General features: G+C 41.3%; 2 protein-coding genes across 5 annotated transcripts in view; both read right to left on the reverse strand.

Annotated features, from left to right (window-relative positions):
* LOC116571641 (immunoglobulin lambda-1 light chain-like) overlaps positions 1-21,781 on the reverse strand; it is a 1,068,967-nt gene that overhangs the window by 978,077 nt on the left and 69,109 nt on the right. The window lies entirely within an intron of this gene.
* LOC116571638 (immunoglobulin lambda-1 light chain-like) overlaps positions 1-21,781 on the reverse strand; it is a 1,139,351-nt gene that overhangs the window by 949,231 nt on the left and 168,339 nt on the right. The window lies entirely within an intron of this gene.

Genomic DNA, 21,781 nt, shown 5'->3' on the forward strand with positions numbered 1-21,781 from the left:
ATGAGCTGGATCCTCTGGGCCTTACCAGCCCATCCTGTCTTCCCACCAGGTCCAGTCCTCTCTTGAATTCGATTAGTTGTGGTCAGTAAAAATATCTAAATTTCTTTTAGTGGAATGGTAAGATCATATAGATACATGACATTGATTTAGTATTTGTTTCCCAGATTAAAAATATGACCTCTTTTTGCAGGGGCTAGGTCACATCAATGTGAGTTTGACTTTCCAGAAAACCCACCTTCCTCCCTACCAAAGGTAGTAAGCCAACTCTAAGCAAGGAAGATGCGGTAGATTTGGGTCCTAAGAATGAATAAGCAAACCCTTACTATGTCCTGGGGAACACTTGGTTGGAAGCAGGTAAATGTCAGACTTGGGAATTGAGGTGTGGAGGGGCCACCCTGTGAGACCATCATCCAAATGAAGAGATGATGTCACATTGTGGGGTCGGACCCCATGGTCCATGGGAAGTTGGCTGTCCAGTGAACAAGAGAGCTCCCTGTCCCCAGACCCCTGCATCCTGGCCCTAGGCTGCCTTGCCTCCCTCACTGCCTGGCCTCCCAGAGATATACCTGGAGAGAAGACCACACAAGGCCCAGGGCAGGGCTCCATCTGCACATTTCCTTGAGCTTAAGCCAGTCAGCCCTGCTTGTTCTTCCACTGCTGCTCATACAGTGCTAGTCATGTGTGCGCAGGGGCGACTGCACGCCTGTGTCTGTGCATGGGCCACAGTACTTGCTGGGTATCAACACCTTCCTCTTTTGCCACACACAACTGGCTCTCCAATCTTTTCCTATAGCAGTTACCTTCTTCTGCCTTCCAGCTTCCTATCCTACACTAAAAGAACCAGAAATGGGCTCTTCAGTTTGGGAAACACATTTTGCCATTTCTGCAGAAAACAGTCTGTGTAACTGATGGAATGTACCAAAAAGGGAGTTCAGGAAAATACCTCATTTTTTCCTGACATGCACCTTGCCCTAGCGTCCCTCACATAGACCCAAGTTACGGGGACTAATTTCCAGAATGGGAAACCAGCAGTTCCAGGATTTGAGGAAAAGTTTACAAAAAGGACAGGTTCTCTCGGAGGAAGATTAAAAAAAAACAGCATCACGTGATGTTGGTGTTGGGCTCCTGGGTCACAAAATAGACAAAATACTCTGTAATGACATGGTGAGATTTACCTATGAACCAATATGAAAATCACGCATTGGTGTGCCCTGGTTATTAATGGCCCCATGCAGGAGAGTGATGATTATAGAATTATAGAAGAGCAGAAGTCAACAATGCATCTTGCCTTTTTTTTTTTTAAAGATTTTATTTATTTGACAGAAATCACAAGTAGGCAGAGAGGCAGGCAGAGAGGGGGTGAAGCAGGCTCCCTGCTGAGCAGAGAGCCCAAGGCAAGGCTCAGATCCCAAGACCCTGAGATCATGACCTGAGCTGAAGGCAGAGGCTTAACCCACTTAGCCACCCAGGCACCCCTGCATCTTGCTTTTTAAAGCAGGCTGTCCTACAGTCAGGACTCTATCTGGCCTGGAGACCTCATCTGAGGGAGAAATCTGGCAAGATATTTTACTCAGAATTTAGACTTTGCCATCAAAATACTCCAAGAGACATGGTATCAAGGCAATGAGGTTTATAAAAACTGGGATTGGTTGGGGAGAGTCCTCTTCAGTAGGGAAGGCCATATAAAGGGCTTAGGGAAGTAGTGACTGCTGGTGGTAGGGGGTCCACACAGATGAAGGCTGTGTTGGGGAAGATACTATCTTCCAGGTCATTAGAAAGTGTGGCTTTCTAATTGCTGACTTGACCCAAAATACAGATCAGTAGTAGTTTTTTTTTCTTTTTTTTCTTTTTTAAGGGTAGGCTACACCCACTGTAGAGCCCAACACAGGACTTGAACTCAAGACTCTGGGATCAAGACCTGAGCTGAGATCAAGAGTTGAACTCTCAAGCGACAGAGCCATCCAGGAGTCCTCTGGATCAGTACTATAAACAGTACTAGCAGATTACTGCTACTACTACTGTTAAGGGCAGGGGTGTGGCTATACAACCAGAAAGAGAGAGAAATAGCCCAGACTGTGCCACTGACATGAAATCATTGTAAGAAGCATATTTTCAGCACCTAACCAATCTTGTATCTTTTTGGTGATCTTGGGCCACAGAACTTAAAAAGACAAATCAGCAGAGCAACGGAGGCCCCTCAGGCTGAGCTGAGTTTTCACTGAGATTCATTTGCTGCTCCAGAGAGAGAACTTTAGCATTGAGAGGAGACAGACGTGGGGTTCTCACAGGAGGGAGGCTGTTGGTCCAGACACCTTAGAGTTGTCAAGATTAATTTAGAAAAAGTGAAAGGACCAGGGAGAGGTGACCCAGCATTTGGACAAGCATAATTTAATATCATATGATGAGAAAGGACCTCAGAAGGCTGGAGCACAAAGCCACTATCTACAGGACTTTTCTTCAGTGTTTTCTTCAATAAATCTTCCAGTCTCGAGAAAGAACACGGACACAGGTCCCTCCATCTGTGTTATGGGCAACTGCAGACTGTGGAAATGTAGACTATCAGCACTGTGTGGACTCTGCATGCCAGACTGAGTTTCATATGGAATGCACAAGTGCCTGGTGGATCACGGGGTGTGTCAGACCTCTGCAGGCCCCACTCACTCCTGGCCCTGGTGAGCATCTGCTTTATTCTAATCCTTATTTTAGTCCACAGGTTATTCAATATTTGGAAAATTAATAGTGCAGAGGACCACAGGGGAAGGGAGGGAAAACTGAGTGGGAAGAAATCATAAAGGGAGACAAACCATGGGAGACTTTGGAATCTGGAAACCAAACAGGGTTACAGAAGATGGGGTAACCGAGTGATGGGTATTAAGGAGGGCACCTGTGGTAATAAGCACTGGGTGTTAAATGCAACTAATGAATCGCTGAACACTACATCAAAAACTAATAATGTATACTATATATTGGCTAATTGAATATAATTAAAAAGAAAAGAGAGAGTGAAACCTCACTAAAATGGAGTCTGGAAAGAGGACCTCTCTTGCCTACCACTCCTTGGAGTCCTCTGCAGACCCAACAACAAGGGACCTACCTTCTGTTCCCAACAGGAAGAAGAGGATGTTTTACTACCATAGCAGGAAGAAGGAAGATGCTCTCCTCCCTCCTTGGCAACAGCCCAGCCAACCATTGACAGTTGCAACTCAGGTGATGGGTATTAAGAGGGCACATATTGCCGTGAGCACTGGGTGTTATACATAAACAATGAATTATGGAATACTACATCAAAAACTAATGGGATACTATACGGTGATTAACATAATATAATAAAAATGTTAAAATCAAAAAGGAAAAAAAGAACAGTCACTATACTTTTAAGTCCTAGTTTATTCTGATGGACTTTTTGTTTATAATAATCCTTGGGGCTATAATAATAATCCCAAGCCCACCTCTCCTCTGTAAAAGAGCAGTCCTCTGCTTTGTTCTATAGTCTTGCCTATGGTTTTGCCTCAACTTCTTTGTTGTGAATTGCAATTCTCTGCTATTCCTAAATAAGCCCATTTCACTGGTTAAATAACCGATGTTTTCCTTTCCTTCTTTTTAGCTTGTTATACTTTCTTTTTATTGAAGTATAGTTGATGTACAGTGTTACATTAGTATCATGTGTAGAACATAGGGATTCAAAAACTCATCACAGGTGTAACTATCTGGCACCGTACACCTGAGACACGTAGGAAACGGACTTAGAATAAGTCATGCCATTTTTTATAAAAAGTGGGCATTTCAGAACACAGGCATGTTACTATACCCATTATTGCAACCTTAACAAAAATACCACAGAATACCTCAGACATAACAATTTCAGGAAATGTACCCCTACCATAAATATCTGCATAATCCAGCATTTTTGCTTCTGTACTGCGCTTGGTGATTTTTAGAAACTGGCAACAGGACGTGGATTATGCCTTTTTAAGTCTATGCCTTACCTCATTAGGGGCTGCGATATTTTGGTGTGCATGAGCCCCCTCACAGCCACCGGCTTTTTAATAAAGACTCCTCAATTTGGCCTACTGAATGTGGTGTCCATCTGTATAACTCACTGCTCTAGATATAACACACCATTATTACAATACCATTGACAATATTCCCTGTGTTATACCTTTCATCTCTGTGACTTATTCCTTGCATAACTAGAGTCCTGTACTTCCCACTCTCCTTTCCCTATTTTCCCCATTCCCTCATCCCCCAAATAACTGACAGTTTTATTTCAAGGTTAACAATATCCTATCTTGCTTTGATGAGATGGATCCTTATTTTCTTCGCTTTACTCAGAGGTGAAAAAGCATATGCTCCACTTGCTTCTTCTTCCTAGCTCAGTCTGGCGAACACTTTAGCTGAGGGACAGAGAAATGCTACTGCACAATCCTTTAAAAAGATGAAAATGAAACAGGACAGAGATGAAATCTGATTGATATATAACTGCTATGGCTTAACAAACCTTCAAGCTCACTGAGCAAGGAGCCCATGCTCCACAGTAGGAAACATAACCTGCACTCAGCAGGGCCCAGGGGATTAAAAGAGAATCTGAGATATTATCTCCCCTATTTCAGAACTTTTAATGTGAAGTAAGAGCTACCACTTACTGAGCACAACTTCATTTATTTCTAAGATCATTAGTCTTGAGTATCTTTGAGGTTGTGATTTATAATAAGAAATATAAATCCTTGCTCCTCTTTCTGGCACTGAGCTCTGGAAACCTTTGGTATTACCCAAGTGGTGAAAGCAATGAAGGTGTCTTTTGTTATGTTAATGGTGACTTGGAAAACACCTGAGGATGGGGGCTGTTTGTTTGCTTGTGAAGCCAACTATGTGGTTAGAAGGGTGAGATTTTTTAATTTCACCCCCGACCCCTGGGGAGGTAAAGGCTGTATCCAGATTGAGTTCAATCACCAATAGCCAGTGATTTAATCAGTTATGCTTCTGTATTGAAGCCTCTGTAAAAACCCAAAATGATGGATCTCTGAGTGCTTCCGAGTTGATGAACATGTGGAGATTTGGGGACTGGTGTACTCCTTCAGGGCTTGGAAGGTCCATGTCCTTCCTCCATGCCTCACCTTATACACTTCTTCCATCTGGCTGTTCCGAAGTTATATCCTTTTATAATAAACCTGCAATTTAGTGAGTAAACTGGCTTCCTGAGTTCTCTGGACCTCTAGCAAATGAATCAAAACCAAAGAGGATTCCCAAAACCAAGGGTTGTGGGAACCCTTGATTTATAACCAGTCAGTCAGAAACACAGGTGACAACCTGAACTTGAGACTGGTATCTGAAGGGGCAGTCTTGGGAGGCCAGACCCTTAACCTGTGAGACCTGATTCTACCTCCAGGCAGGTAGCGTCAGAATTGAGTTGAATTGCAGGACACCCTGGTTTCACAGAAATGCTATTGGGAGGAAAAAAACAAACAAAATAAAACAAATCTATGCACTGTAATTGATGTTCAGAATCCGGGTATTATTTCTACCTCTGATGAAGAAGGAGAATCCAGGTACAAGTATATGGAGGTTCCATCAGGTTTTGCTATTCAGGTTCAATATGCCCCCTCTAGTGATCATATATTAAGTGCTCTCTCAGATAGGAAGTCAATGAGCATAGTATCTCTCTGAAGCTCAAACACTGAGTGTTCAGCTTGGATGGCTGGGATCTACACTGGAAGATAAGTTTCCAGTTCACTCTTCAGCTGCATTCAGCACTAGAAAGTATTTTTTCCTTATTCAATGCTGCATGGAGATTAGGTAGGTATAGAATATACTTCATAATTCACCATTGATTTCATTCTCTGAGAATGAGGGAAATCAAGTCTTAGAAGCAGCTGAACTCTGTTAACCAAGCTAGTTGCCCAACACTTCAGGCTTCTTAGGAGAATTTGGTTTTTCATGATAAAATGACTAGTCACTTCGGTGAAAAATTAGGTCAGTCTATAATATAAATGACATTGTTGAGTTTTTTAATATTCTATGTAGAATATGTTATGGGCTGAATGTGTCACCTCAAAATTTGTATGTTGGAGTCCTAATCCCTAGTCCCTCCAAATGCAACTTTATATGAAGACAGGGCCTTTCAAGAGGAAATTAAAGTAAAATGATATCATATGATCCATAAAGATCTTTATGAGAGGAAGAGATTAGGGGACAAATCCCCCTCAGAGGAGCCTGCTCAGCAGGGAGCCTTCTTCCCCCTCTCTTTCTGCCTGCCTCTCTGCCTACCTGTGATCTTTCTCTCTGTCAAATAAATAAATAAAATCTTTTAAAAAAAATAATGCAGCCAAACATGACAAGCACAGTTGTATTAGTTATCTATTGCTATAAAACTAAGTATCCCAGAATTTAGTAGCTTAAAGCCACCATAAAGATTTCTCATTTCACACAAGCTGTGGCTTAGCTTGGTGTTTCTGTCTTAGAGTGTCTCATGAGCGTACACTCAAATATTGGCTTATTTATCTGAAGACTTGAAAGGGCTGGAGAATCTTCTTCCAAGATGGCGTTTTCCCTTGGTTGTTGGCAGGAGGCTTCAGTTCCCCACCTGGGACCTCTCCAAAGGGCCTCTCATGTCCTCATGACAGGATAGCTGGTTAGCAAGGCACGATGTCTCTAATTACCTAGTCTTGGAAATCATATACCATCATTCCATGATATCCTGCTGGTGCCTTGGTCATAGTGAGATGTCACTCTACAAGGGTGTGGATATCAGAGGGCAGGGATCCTGGGGGGCCATCTTGAAAGCTGGCTCTCACAATAGCGCAAAAGCTTCTACTGAGGTCATGAATGTTTATCTAAACTTATTGTGATAATCATTCTCAAAACAGACATGCATCAAATCATTACTTTTTTTTTTTAATTTTATGTATTTATTTGACACAGAGAGAGAGATCACAAGTAGGCAGAGCAGCAGACAGAGAGAGAGGGGGAAGCAGGCTCGCTACTGAGCAGAAAGCCCGATGCGAGCCTCGATCCCAGGACCCTGGGATCATGACCTAAGCCAAAGGCAGAGGCTTTAACCCACTGAGCCACCCAGGCGCCCCTCAATCATTACTTTGTGCACCTGAAATGTACACAATGCTGTATGTAATCTATGTCTCAATGAAACTGGAAAAAAAATTAAAATTACAAAAAAAGAAAATCACAAAAAACCCCAAACCTTTTGCATTCATTATTTCTTCTCATAGCCACAACAATCCAGGGGCAGTTACATTTACCTCTGTGCCCCCAACCTTGGCATAACATCTGGCAGATTATAGGCACTGAGAGTGTGTTAAAAGAAAGATGTACCAGAGGAATTAAGAGTTTAGGATCGAGTCTCACTGCCTAGCTTTAAATCTTTAAATCTTGGAAGCTATATATTGTGTGATCTTGATCATTTCCATTTAAAAGAAGGCTCTATCTGAGTATGAAAATAATAGTCACTTTCTTGGGATTTGGATTAAATGAAATAAAACACATAGAGTTCCAATAATAGCACACAGCTCAGAGTCAGTGCTAAATAATCCTTAATTGCTATTATTGATACTATTACCCCTAGCAATGTCTCCTGCTCCTGATGAGGTTTTTAGTAACTCAGTCATTCTGGAGGGTAGTGGGACCTTAAGGCGCTATAAGCCACCTCTGGGAAAGCCTTGGAATAGAAACTGTTCTAATGGAATATACAACTAGCGATTACAGATATGTCCAAACAGCATCCTTTGATACTTATACATAGATTTTGACTTTTGAGTTTGGAACAGCCAAGACTTTGTGTTAATGAAGGATCTTGTGCCTCCTTTTGTAATATTTCCCCACAAACTCCTCAGAAGAGAAGGTGCATTCCTGTTTGCCTCTGAATATTTGAAATCGATTGACAATAATTATTAAGCTCCCTGATGGATTTCTCCCCATCCAGGTTGAAATCATTCAGTAAAATTATGTTAAGACACAGTTTTTGTAGAGGGTATGCAAATTTATTTGCATAAAACATCAGGGGAAGAGGGGAAGCATGCTTCTAAATGCAGAGAAAATGCTTCGAAGGACCCAGGAAAAGTTCTAAACAGTAGTTTTTTTTTTTTGGAAATGGAGGCAGGTAATTGTGGTCTTGGGCAGGAGGGAAACATTTAATTGATGATCTTTTGTGTTGTTTCATTTTATTTTTAACTGTATGTAAGTATGACTTGAAAAGTGATTCTTAAGGCACAATGCATTATCCCTAGAGACATTGTTATAAAGATGCTTTTATGCCACTAATATGTCCCCCACATACATTTTGTTTTGTTTTATTTTGTTTCGTTTTTAAATTAATAAAAAAATGTGAACAGGATAAAGGATTTATTCAAAGGCTGACTGAAATCCACTCCCAATCACCAAAGAATGAGTAACATCCAGTTTCAGAATTTTAGTGTTTGATATAACTTGGAGTTTTTTTTTTTTTTTTTCCCCTTGGCATGACTCATCTGTAAGTTAGAGGTTTTGAATTAACCTAGCTAGTAAAGACAGAGTTTCCCTAAAGACTGTTTCTTTGCCAGCCTTGTAGTACTAAGACTTTTAACTAATTCAACTTGCTCATCAGAGCAATTGCTGGGACCAGTTCTCAGGTTCTCTTCCTTGGGGGTACCCACTAGAGTTGGGACCTCCCTTCATCTCCCCCTTTCTTGCAACTGAAGGAGCTAGGGCTAACAGGGGCCACTGTAATTTATCATCAGGGAATGCTCTGGTAATTATCTCCCTACTGTTTTGTAAGTAGGTGATGTAAGTCATCATTTATCAAATTTTTTGGTGTGTCTCTTTCTGTGCATTTTGATCCCTCTTGTGCCCTACACTTGCATTTAACAGGGGAACAATCCTTCTGTGATTTCTTACTCTAGGGGCAAGACAAAACGGAACTGAGAACAAAAGCAGCAGGAAGCCAAAGGCACTGCCATTGATTACAAAAGCCAAGTCTCTTGAGATAAAGCTTTCCCGGGGGAGAGGAAGAGGAAAAAGTTTATAAGAATGTTGAGAGAGCCATGACCTCCCCTGGAGATGGAGAAAGGCAACAAAAGCTGACCACCCTGTTTTGTGCCCTCATGAACAGTGGTGCCTCCTTGGACCATGTCCTAGGGACCACTTTCCACATAGCTTTTGTCTACATGTAAGGAAGCCCCACAGTCCTGTGGATCTCACCTCGTGGGTACAAAGTTCATAGACTGTCTGAGACACCCAGCCCTCCCTGCTGGAGGATAATCAAATAACCATATATCACCCTCACTATCATGACCTTGGGTCCTGGAGACAACATTAAGGTCAAAGAGCTGCCTCCTTTGATCATGAGCAGGACTCTTTTTGATGAAGTTCTAGAACCTAGGTGAGGTTCGGTGCGCTGAGGTCCGGAGCCGATGACCAAGAAAGAATTCTTGAGACATCTTTGGTGCAAAATGGTGGTTTATTAAAGCATGGGGAAAGGACCCATGGGCAGGAAGAGCTGCTGCCCTGGGTTGTGAGGGTAAGCATGTTATATACCTTGTGGTTGGGGGAAGGTGAGGAGAAGGGAGGTTTCAACGGGAGTTTTCATATGCTAAAGAGGGCCTACAAGGTGCCAGGATATCGGAGGCCTACCAGAGGCCTTGCCCTTACAGGCCTTGTCCTTGCGGCTTGATCAATGTTGTCTTCAGTCTTCAGACCAGCCATTAACATTAAGATAGTTGGGAGACTTTTTGGTGGGATGTCACAATCCTGCTATCAATCGTCTTTGTTAGTGAGATTTAGGACATTTGTAAGCCAAGGGAGACTCCTGTCTAGCAGGATTGTGAGCTCTGCAAGTTAACTATTTGCTTATTGTTCATGGCAGTCAGGGCTGCCTGAGGGATGCTACACATATGGAGGGGAAAGGGTGAAGAGGGGGTGCAAGGCGCCAGCTTTTGCTTTGTCCTCAGCCAGCCTCCTGCTCCCTCATCAATAAGATACCTGGGAATAAACCTAACCAAAGAGGTAAAGGATCTGTACTTGAGGAACTACAGAACACTCATGAAAGAAATTGAAGAAGACACGAAAAGATGGAAGACTATCCCATGCTCTTGGATCGGAAGAATTAACATTGTTAAAATGTCTATACTGCCTAGAGCAATCTATACTTTTAATGCCATTCCAATCAAAATTCCACCGGTATTCTTCAAAGAGCTGGAGCAAATAATCCAAAAATTTGTATGGAATCAGAAGAGACCCCGAATCGGTAAGGAAATGTTGAAAAACAAAAATAAAACAGGGGGCATGACATTACCTGATTTCAAGCTTTACTACAAAGCTGTGATCACCAAGACAGCATGGTACTGGCATAAAAACAGACACATAGACCAGTGGAACAGAGTAGAGAGCCCAGATATGGACCCTCAACTCTATGGGCAAATAATCTTCGACAAAACAGGAAAAACTATACAGTGGAAAAAAGACAGTCTCTTCAATAAATGGTGCTGGGAAAACTGGACAGCTATATGTAGAAGAATGAAACTCGACCATTCTCTTACACCATACACAAAGATAAACTCAAAATGGATAAAAGACCTCAACGTGAGACAGGAATCCATCAGACTCCTAGAGGAGGACACAGGCAGTAATCTCTTCGATATCAGCCACAGCAACTTCTTTCAAGATATGTCTCCAAAGGCAAAGGAAACAAAAGCGAAAATAAACTTTTGGGACTTCATCAAAATCAAAAGCTTCTGCACAGCAAAGGAAACAGTCAAGAAAACAAAGAGGCAACCCACAGAATGGGAGAAGATATTTGCAAATGACAGTACAGACAAAAGGTTGATATCCAGGATCTATAAAGAACTCCTGAAACTCAACACACACAAAACAGACAATCATATCAAAAAATGGGCAGAAGATATGAACAGACACTTCTCCAATCAAGACATACAAATGGCTATCAGACACATGAAAAAATGTTCATCATCACTAGCCCTCAGGGAGATTCAAATTAAAACCACATTGAGATATCACCTTACACCAGTTAGAATGGCCAAAATTAACAAGACAAGAAACAACATGTGTTGGAGAGGATGTGGAGAAAGGGGAACCCTCTTCCACTGTTGGTGGGAATGCAAGTTGGTGCAGCCTCTTTGGAGAACAGTGTGGAGATTCCTCAAGAAATTAAAAATAGGGGCGCCTGGGTGGCTCAGTGGGTTAAGCCGCTACCTTGCTACCTTCGGCTCAGGTCATGATCTCAGGGTCCTGAGATCGAGTCCCGCATCGGACTCTCTGCTCAGCAGGGAGCCTGCTTCCCTCTCTCTCTCTCTCTCTCTCTGCCTGCCTCTCCATCTACTTGTGATTTCTCTCTGTCAAATAAATAAATAAAATCTTTAAAAAAAAAAAAAAAGAAAGAAAGAAATTAAAAATAGAACTTCCCTATGACCCTGCAATTGCACTCCTGGGTATTTACCCCAAAGATACAGATGTAGTGAAAAGAAGGGCCATCTGTACCCCAATGTTTATAACAGCAATGGCCACGGTTGCCAAACTGTGGAAAGAACCAAGATGCCCTTCAACGGACGAATGGATAAGGAAGATGTGATCCATATACGGAGTATTATGCCTCCATCAGAAAGGATGAATACCCAACTTTTGTAGCAACATGGATGGGACTGGAAGAGATGATGCTGAGTGAAATAAGTCAAGCAGAGAGAGTCAATTATCATATGGTCTCACTTATTTGTGGAGCATAACAAATAGCATGGAAGACATGGGGAGTTAGATAGGAGAAGGGATTTGGGGGAAATTGGAAAGAGAGGTGAACCATGAGAGACTATGGACTCTGAAAAACAACCTGAGGGTTTGGAAGGGGTTGGGGGTGGGAGGTCGGGGTACCGGGTGGTGGGTATTATTGAGGGTACAGATTGCGTGGAGCACTGGATGGGGTGCAAAAATAACGAATACTGTTATGCTGAAAATAAATAAATAAAATAAATAAAATAAATAAAATAAATAAATAAAATAAAATAAATAAAAAATAAAATAAAAAAAAAAAGCTCCTTAGTCCTTCCTGTTCAATATTTGGTCTGTAGTCAAGAGGCATGGGCATCATCTTGGAGCTTGTTAGAAAATCACACTCTCAGGCTCCACCCAGAACTACTGAACGAGAATCTACACTTTCACAATACCTATAGATGATTCCTTAGAGTCATTGACTCTTAAGAAACACAACCCATATTATTCAAAAGTGCTTCTCAAATTGAGAGGTTTGGATCCAGATCTCTGGGCTTTGCTTACATATCCCAGCCTCCTGAACATTGCTAGATATCCGGAAGCCCCTGAAAAGGAGATGAAGGTCCTTCCTGTGGACTCTGAGTGGGAGAGAAGAAGCTCCCAGCTCAAGTTCCAGCTTCAAATTGTCTACTGGGTCCCCCAACAATATGTTTGTCCTGAAATAGGTGCTCAATGTGTCAGATCAATGAAAGAAAAAGGAATTCTTGACCCTCGACACACCCTTGGGCTTCCCTTTAAGGAATGGGTGTATGAATATTTTAATCATGCTGGAGAGATCAAGGCTGCCCAAAGTATTCTCCCTTAAGAATCAAGAGACAAAGATTGAACATGCAGATTCCCAGATTGCTCCCCTGGCCATCTGAGTGTGTCTGGTATAAGATGCAGCCTGAGAATCTGTCTGTTGACAGTGTGTCAGTTGACTCTGAGGTTTGAGAAATCTTCTAGAAGCATGGAACTAAACCTTAAGTAGTCAATTTTTTTCCCCCTCAACTATTTTTGCAAATCTATATTCATCAACAAACACATTTAAGTAGACATCTAGATTTTTTCACCCTAAGTTTAAACCCTGCAAAGGATGTAATTTCTGGCCCAAAATAAAAATGGACACTTTAAGTAAATAAAACTGTTAATATCACTCTTTCAAGTGTATCCAAAAGAATGTAAATAACATTGGGTTCTGATATTCACCATCATCCATTTAAAAAATGTGAGCATGAGCTCTTCGTAAGGTTCAGAAGATTCACACTGTTTTTTTCCCTCATTTAATCATCCCTTCTAGTTCACTTCCCTCATAGGATTTTATAGAACATGATCTATTTTATGCTTGAGAAAACTTTATTGTTCACCATCTCTGTGTGTTCTCCTATTTCTCATATTTATAAATAGATATCAAAATTAAAAAGAAAATTTCCTGGAAGCATAAGGTCCCCATTTTTTTGATTTATCATTATAATAATTAATAATATGGAGCTGATAAAACATATAAATATATTACTAAGTTTTTATAGGCAATTTTTAGACATAAAATCTTACTGGAAAAGAAAATCTTACTGAAAAGAAAAAAATCTCAAAATGATTTAGTTATAAGCACTTTCATTTTATTACCATCTTGCTGCGAAGGCAAAGGTTTCAAGCAAGCAAATCAAAGATTTACTCTTGTTAGGAACATTTTGTAGGAAAATAGAATAGTTAGTCATCACCATCATTAACACCAAATCTAAAAGAAAAAGATTAAATGTCAATAACTTCACTGGCAGTCATCTCAGGGAAAGGATGACTAATTTTCAAAAATACATTTGGTCCTATTAAAGTTTATCAGACAACTGTCTTAGCTCTTGGTCAGGAATGCTGACTCCTTGTTATAAAGAGGTTGCCAAGGACATCATGCAGAGAAGGAGTGGGAAGATTCTTTCGGTCTGGACCAGGATATCTCAACCCAGGCACTACTGACATTTTGAGCTAGATAACTGCTTGGGGGGGGGGGCGATTTTCAGCAGGGAGGGAATTCTGAATATTATAGGATGTTTTAACAATATCCTAGATCTTTACCCTCTAGATGCTAATAATGATAATCAAAGTACCAGGACAGTCAAAAAACGTTGCCAAGAACACCTGGGTGGCCAGGTTGGCCGAGCATCCAACTCTTGATTTCAGCTCAGGTCATGATCTCAGGTCATGAGATAAAGCCCTGAGTTGGGCTCTGTGCTCAGTGGAGAGTCTGCTTGAGATTCTCTCTCTCCTTTCCCTCTGTCCCTCCCCCCAACTTGCATGCTTTCTTTCTCTAAATAAATACATAAAATCTTAAAAGCAAAACAGAACATGTCCAGATATTATCAAGTGCCCCTTAAGGAGCAAAATTACTCCTTGCTGAGAATTACCACACTAGAATGAGACAGGCTTCCACATGGATTCTATTTTTAGTTTTTCAGGATGGAAATGTTGAAAAAATATGTAATAAGTAACTCCATGAGAATAGAAGGGGCTTTCTTATAGCAGCTTCACTTACTCCTTTGAATGTCTTCTGAGCTATATGCCCAAAAACAAAGGGATTATTATGCAGTTATTCTGTTCTGGCCTTCTGTTCTTACCTCTGTTTTAAATTGTGACATTGATTGTTGTCCAAGGAAGATTTTTTTAAAGATTATTTATTTATTTATTTGATAGAGAGTGAGAGAGAGGATGACGGGGAGAAGGTCAGAGGGAGAAGCAGACTCCTCATGGAGCTGGGAGCCTGATGTGGGACTCAATCCCAGGATTCTGGGATCATGACCTGAGCTGAAGGTAGTTGCTTATCCAACTGAGCCACCCAGGCGCCCCTGCCCAAGGAAGATTTGACACTTCGGGCTATGCATGTTAAATTGAACCTGAAAAAGTGAAGGGAAAACCTTTCTCCTGTTAGGTGGAAGTGGGAAGAGGAACTCCCAAAGCCACTGGTGTTTTCTCAGGTGGAGGGCTCATGGTCATTGAGGACTTGTAAAGGAATTCCCTTGACTTTTAATCTAATTGGTCAGCAGTTAGATTGGGCAAGTGTGTTTCTAAGAGTTCCCTGGGCAATTCTAATGTGTGACAGGATGAAAACCATAGGCTTATACCTCATAGATTAAACGGCTTACAAAAGTGATGAACTAAAATATCACTTTTAGGGAGATGGGAGATAGGATTTGGGCTGATTCAGTGATTCAGAGAGTGAGCTACTGCTAAAATCACCAGAAGGATCTCTGTGGAGAGTTTTGAACCCTGTTATTCCACGTCATCCCATCAAACATGGTACCACTAACTATGTTATTAACTAGTGAATTATAAAATTAAAATCTCTTGCAGCACCAAGCTGATTCAGTCGGTGAAACAAGTGACTGTTGATCTTGGGCTTGTAGGTTTGAGCCACAGATTGGCTATAGAAATGACTTACAAATAAAATCTTTTTAAAAAATATTAAAAACTAAATTAAATTAACATATTTTTTAGATTATATATTTATTTATTTGAAAAAGAGAAAGCAAGAGACAGAGCACGAGAGGAGGGGGAGGGAGAAAACATACTCCCCTCCGAGCATGGAGTCAGATACAGGGCTTGATCCCTGGACCCTGGGATCATGACCTTGCCCAAAGCAGATGTTTAACCAACTGAGACACCAGGTATCTAAATTAACACATCTTTAAATTTGAAGTGCTTAACTGATCATACATACGCCAAATAACCACACACGTGCTTTATTTGGCATCATCACATTTTACAACTTTAAACACTACTTTCAAGCATTTTAGAAATAAGGAGACCGCATAAAATTTTTAAATTTTAGTGCTGTGCTTGGAAAACAGATTGGCAACCACCAGAATTGCCACGGGCAGAAATCATCTAAAACTGAGTACCAAATAATTCTTTAGAATGGCTAAATCTATTTCTAAATCCATCCATGTACATTTATTCAACAAAAATTATTGAATGTCTACTGTGGTCCAGGTCTTTGATATAAGTCAGTGAATGAAACAGACAAAAGTCACACTCTTCACGGGACTCAAATTCTAGCAAGGTTCGTAGGCAATAAGCACAACAAATTAGTAATCACATGGTCTATTAGAAGGGGATGAGAGAGCCATGGACAGATGCACAGGGCATCTTTAGCAGGGCAATGGAGCAGGGGATTGTAGGGGGAGGGAAACAGGGCATTTTAAATAGGGTGGTTGAGGTGGACTCCATTGAGAAGCAGTTCTGCCTCAAAGATTTGGTTATGGGACAAGAACCAAGAGGATGTCTGCATGAAAAATATCCCAGAAATAAGGAACAAGTGCAAAGGTCTTAATGTAAGAAGGGTAGTGTGGCTGGAACAGAGTGGGACAGGGTAAAGTACTAGGAACTTATAGGGGTCCAGGAAGATTTTCTCACTATTGGAACTTTCTACTGTGGAAACCCATCATTTATTTAACACTGTTTTCTTATTGGAAACTCCCAGAGCTACTTCAAAGGCCCAAAAGGCAGTTCTTCCGTAGCTCCCAGACAAGATTAAGGACCCTCTGTTACAATACCACTTTAAGTTTCATTTGTCACATTTACACAGAATGGCATTTTATTTATCTACTTTTCAATTTATCCCGCTTTATTGACATATAATATTGTATAACTTTAAGGTGTACAACATGTTGGTTTGGTAAGAAAGGAATTTTTTTTTATTTTTTTTTAATTTTTTATTTTTTATAAACATATATTTTTTATCCCCAGGGGTACAGGTCTGTGAATCACCAGGTTTACACACTTCACAGCACTCACCAAAGCACATACCCTCCCCAATGTCCATAATCCCACCCCCTTCTCCCAAACCCCCTTCCCCCAGCAACCCTCAGTTTGTTTTGTGAGATCAAGAGTCACTTATAGTTTGTCTCCCTCCCAATCCCATCTTGTTTCATTTATTCATCTCCTACCCACTTAAGCCCCCATGTTGCATCACCACTTCCTCATATCAGGGAGATCATATGATAGTTGTCTTTCTCTGCTTGACTTATTTCGCTAAGCATGATACGCTCTAGTTCCATCCATGTTGTCGCAAATGGCAAGATTTCATTTCTTTTGATGGCTGCATAGTATTCCATTGTGTATATATACCACATCTTCTTGATCCATTCATCTGTTGATGGACATCTAGGTTCTTTCCATAGTTTGGCTATTGTGGACATTGCTGCTATAAACATTCGGGTGCACATGCCCCTTTGGATCACTACGTTTGTATCTTTAAGGTAAATACCCAATAGTGCAATTGCTGGGTCATAGGGCAGTTCTATTTTCAACATTTTGAGGAACCTCCATGCTGTTTTCCAGAGTGGCTGCACCAGTTTGCATTCCCACCAACAGTGTAGGAGGGTTCCCCTTTAAGAAAGGGATTTTTAAAGTCATGTCAGGTTCTGGTACTTTAGAATATTTTAATTAACAAACTGGATTTCTGTTCTAATTCTGTGACTTGGATGCACAGAAGGAGTGGGAATAAAAATATTTTTTGGCTGTCAGGGGAGCTTGAAGCCCTCCTTTCCCCCAAAGAAATCCATAGGCAAAGAGGGCTATAAGGGATAGGGAGGGATAGCCTGAGATTCAATTTAGAAGATACTAAGGGAAGGGAGAGTGAAGAGGGTGAGAGGTGACCAAAGTGAACCTTTGCATATGAACAAGCATATGACCTCTGATCCTTTGAAGTGGACTCAAAAAGCAGTAGGCTCATGTCCACGAAATGGGGATTAAAGTGGGAGAAACCTGGGCATCCCCTGGGAGCTGATTCTTCCAGTTCAGACTACCCAGGCAATTGGGGAGTGAGACCAGCTCCTCTCACTGTCTGTGGGGACAGAGAGAAGACAGGTTTTTGTTCTCCATAGTTGGAGTGATCTGTGAGAACTTTCTAGCACCTGGAAGAAGACATGTGCCCTTTTAGGTTCTTTAGCTTGAGCTCTGTTGGAATAGCTGTGTGGACCCCTTCCCTCACCCCTGTTGACCCCTGATAGCTCAAGACCCAGCTAAATTGGAGATAAGGTGGTGGAGGACAGAGAGAGGTGGGGGCACTCTCACCAGCACCCCAACCTGGCAGGAAGTCCCTGGACATGGCCCTGAAGCCCCACCCACATTCTTTCCTTGTTAGGAGTGATTTGCATGGAAGATTTGGCAATCACTCTGGTTAACAGCCAAAAATTCAAATAGGTTGTTCAGAAACCTGACTGGAGCTGCCTTTGGATATTGTAGACTGGATTTTAATGGTCTTATAAAAAGGGTGGGATCTCCTGATCAGACCTCACTCAGAAAGGCCTTTGGAGAACAAGGTGAACACTCCACTGGAGCAGGACTTGGTGTAGCTGAAAGCAAGAGAAATTTCTCAGTATAACAGAAACAAGGATGCTCCAGCTTTTGCATCCCTTGTGGCCCAGAGTGGGAAAATTTGGAGGCCCATCAAATCATCTGGAACACTCCTGGGAGTGGTGAACTAATGTTTGGCATCTTTCATTTTGCTTCTCTTAAACTTTGGTGGACAAACATTTTTTGTAAAATTGTAAATATTTTAGCCATCAGGAGATATGTTGTAGGGCTGCACTCTGACATAGTAATGCAAAGCAGTCATAGTAATGCAAAGCAGTCACCAATAGAAGCCTTAAATCAGTGATCACTGATGTGTCCCATTAAAACTTTATTTGTGGGGGCGCCTGGGTGGCTCAGTAGGTTAAAGCCTCTGCTTTCGTCTCTGGTCATGATCCCAGGGTTCTGGGATCGAGTCCTGCATCGGGCTCTCAGCTCAGCAGGGAGACTGCTTCCCTCTCCCTCTCTGCCTGCCTCTCTGCCTACTTGTGATCTCTGTCTGTCAAATAAATAAATAAAATCTTTTAAAAAAAACCCTTTATTTGTGGACATTGAAATTTGAATGTAATAATTTTCACATGTCACAAAATATTCCTTTGGTTTTCTCAACACAAATTAAAAAAAATGTAATAGGTACATAATAAGTATATTAGGCATATGGTATACATGACATGATATATCACTTATACATATATTTAAAAATATATATACACACTAAGTAACAAAACAAAAAAATCCACTTACTATAAAAACCTCTTTGCTCACTGGCTGTGCAAAAACAGGAGGCGGGCCAATCCCTGTCTTAAACCAGTTGCAAAAATGCAGCTAGCATCCTCCTAGTGAATTGCAAAATAAATTTATTTGGCCATAATCAGCTTATGTAAAAAAAGTTAGAATTTTTCATTCATTCTAAGATCCCATCAATAGTAAGACACAACATTATTTCTCCTATCTATCACCATACAATACAAAGAATATATGCTGTCAAACAAACTATTAAATGTTACTGATGAGCTGAGGTCTTATTTCCAAATGGGAAAATATAAACACTAACTGTTCCTTAGCATCAGTGAAATTTGAAACCTGCCATAGAAGGTTGTATATCCATTGTAGGGAGAGTATTCTTTTTTTTTTCCTTTTTTTTTAAAATTTATTTTTTATTTTTATTTTTTATAAACATATAATATATTTTTATCCCCGGGGTACAGGTCTGTGGATCGCCAGGTTTACACACTTCACAGCACTCACCCTAGCACATACCCTTCCCAATGTCCATAACCCCACCCTCCTCTCCCAATCCCCCAACCCCCAGCAACACTCAGTTTGTTTTGTGAGACTACGAATCACTTACGGTTTGTCTCCCTCCCAATCCCATCTTGTTTCATTTATTCTTCTCCTACCCCTTTAACCCCCCATGTTGCATCTCCACTCCCTCATATCAGGGACATATGATAGTTGTCTTTTTCCTATCGACTTACTTTGCTAAGCATGATACGCTCTAGTTCCATCCACGTCGTCACAAATGGCAAGATTTCATTTCTTTGATGGCTGCATAGTATTCCATTGTGTATATATACCACATCTTCTTTATCTATTCATCTGTCGATGGACGTCTAGGTTCTTTCCATAGTTTGGCTATTGTAGACATTGCTGCTATAAACATTCGGGTGCATGTGCCCCTTCGGATCACTACGTTTGTATCTTTAGGGTAAATACCCAGTAGTGCAATTGCTAGGTACTGCTGCCCCTAGGAACAATTTGTTACTTAAACTGTAACTCCTGGAGGATTTTACTAGTTGCCAAGCACATTTAGATATGGCCTTAAGAAATACATATACTGACAACAGGTCTTTGGGGAGAAGGATGATGTATGACCGTGAAGCTGGGCAGCTGGGGATGCCTGGCTCGCTCAGGGCGGAATGCCACCCCTTCACAGAAGCCGGGCAGGCGGGAACGCCTGGCCCGCCCAGGGCGGAACGCCGCTTGCTTCAGGGAAGCCGAGCACCTGGGAACGCCTGGTCAGCTCAGGGTGGAAAGAAAATCGCCTGCTTCCTTTTTCGTGATCACTCCTTTCTCTTCCCAGAAGTGCTCATTGTTAGTTAAATGAGTCCTTTGAATGTGCTTGGTTAACTATAAACTATATCCTCCTTCTTGCTTGTCTGTAAGACGGGATTAACGTTTGACCTTCATCAGTCCTTCTGTTGGGTATTGTTTTCTATCCAATAAAAGTGAGACTGTAGAGTTGCTCAGGGCAGCAGTCCTTTTCGACTGTTGTCCCCTGCTCCCAGTCTTTTGCAGCTGACTTGTTTGTGCCTAATTCTCTCGTCGCCGACTGGAAGCGGCACTGGGTCATGGGATAGTTCTATTTTCAACATTTTGAGGAACCTCCGTGCTGTTTTCCAGAGTGGTTGCACCAGCTTACATTCCCACCAGTAGTGTAGGAGGGTTCCAGGAGGGTATTCTTTCACAGAACTTTTGTTTCAATCACACATACCCACGCCTACATACTGGCTGGAATGTTTCTCTACCATGATACTGTTAAATCATTTGGATTTGGATTTCACTAAAGGCTTGGAGAGCCTGGACTATGTGAGTTTGGGTCTGTTGTACACATAAATGATCATATTGATAACAGCTGCTAATTATTTGTGTAACAAAGATTTAACAATGACAGTATGCCAGGCATTGCTCTAGGAACTTATGATACAGCAGTAAAGGAAACACAAGTCCCGTTCCTCCCTCAGTTTACAGTCTAGTGGGTGGAGATAGAAAACAAAAGCAAGATGCATTTATATAGAGTTGACCCTTGACCAGCGTGGAAGGGGTTAGAAGCACCAACTCCCTGCGCAGTAGAAAAATCTGTGTAAACTTTTGACTCCTCCAAAATCTTTTAGCTTACCATTGATGGATGTCTTGCTGATAGTATAAACAATCAACTCACACATATTTTGTATTTGCATGTATTGTATATTATATGCTCCCAATATAGTAAGCCAGAAAAAAGAAAATGATAAGAAAATCATAAAAAGGGCGACCTATTTGAGTCAGTACAGAATGCAACTCTTGAATTCAGGGTTGTGAGTTCCAGCCCTATATTGGATGTGTAGATTACTTAAATATAAAATCTTAAAAAAAAATCACAAGAGAAAATACATTTATAGCACTGTGCTGTATTTATTAAAAAAAAATTGCATTTAAGTAGACCTGTGCAGTTCAAACCCCTATTGTTCAGAGTCAACTGTATTGGGTGTTAGGCAGGTGATAAATAATATGTTAAGAAATAGTGTTGGGGGTGAGTAGGACATGTGAGTTGGGAGAGGTAGTGATTTTTGATATCATGGTCAGGGAAGCCTTGCTAAGAACCTGTGGACTTGAAGCAGCCCAGGAGACAGGATTGGGATATCTGAGCATTCAAGGCAGGGGGAACCACAAAATTCCTAAGGAAATACAGGGTGTGGTGCCTTCAAGACTAATGGAATAGCTGCAGTGGAGAGGGAGAGGCAGGAAAAAACAAGGACTGGTGGGTATGGGCCAAAGGCCTAGGACTCTTTTCGACATTTCATGTTCATTGGACTTTCTTCTGAGTGAGTCAGGAAGTCATTGGAGGTCTATAAGCAGAAGACTTTCTGCCAGCTCCTTTACATATTTTAACAGGAGTACTGGGGACACTCTGGGGAGATATGGCAAAAGAGAT

This window comes from Mustela erminea, chromosome 13, assembly GCF_009829155.1.
Source record: "Mustela erminea isolate mMusErm1 chromosome 13, mMusErm1.Pri, whole genome shotgun sequence".
Lineage (NCBI taxonomy): Eukaryota > Metazoa > Chordata > Mammalia > Carnivora > Mustelidae > Mustela > Mustela erminea.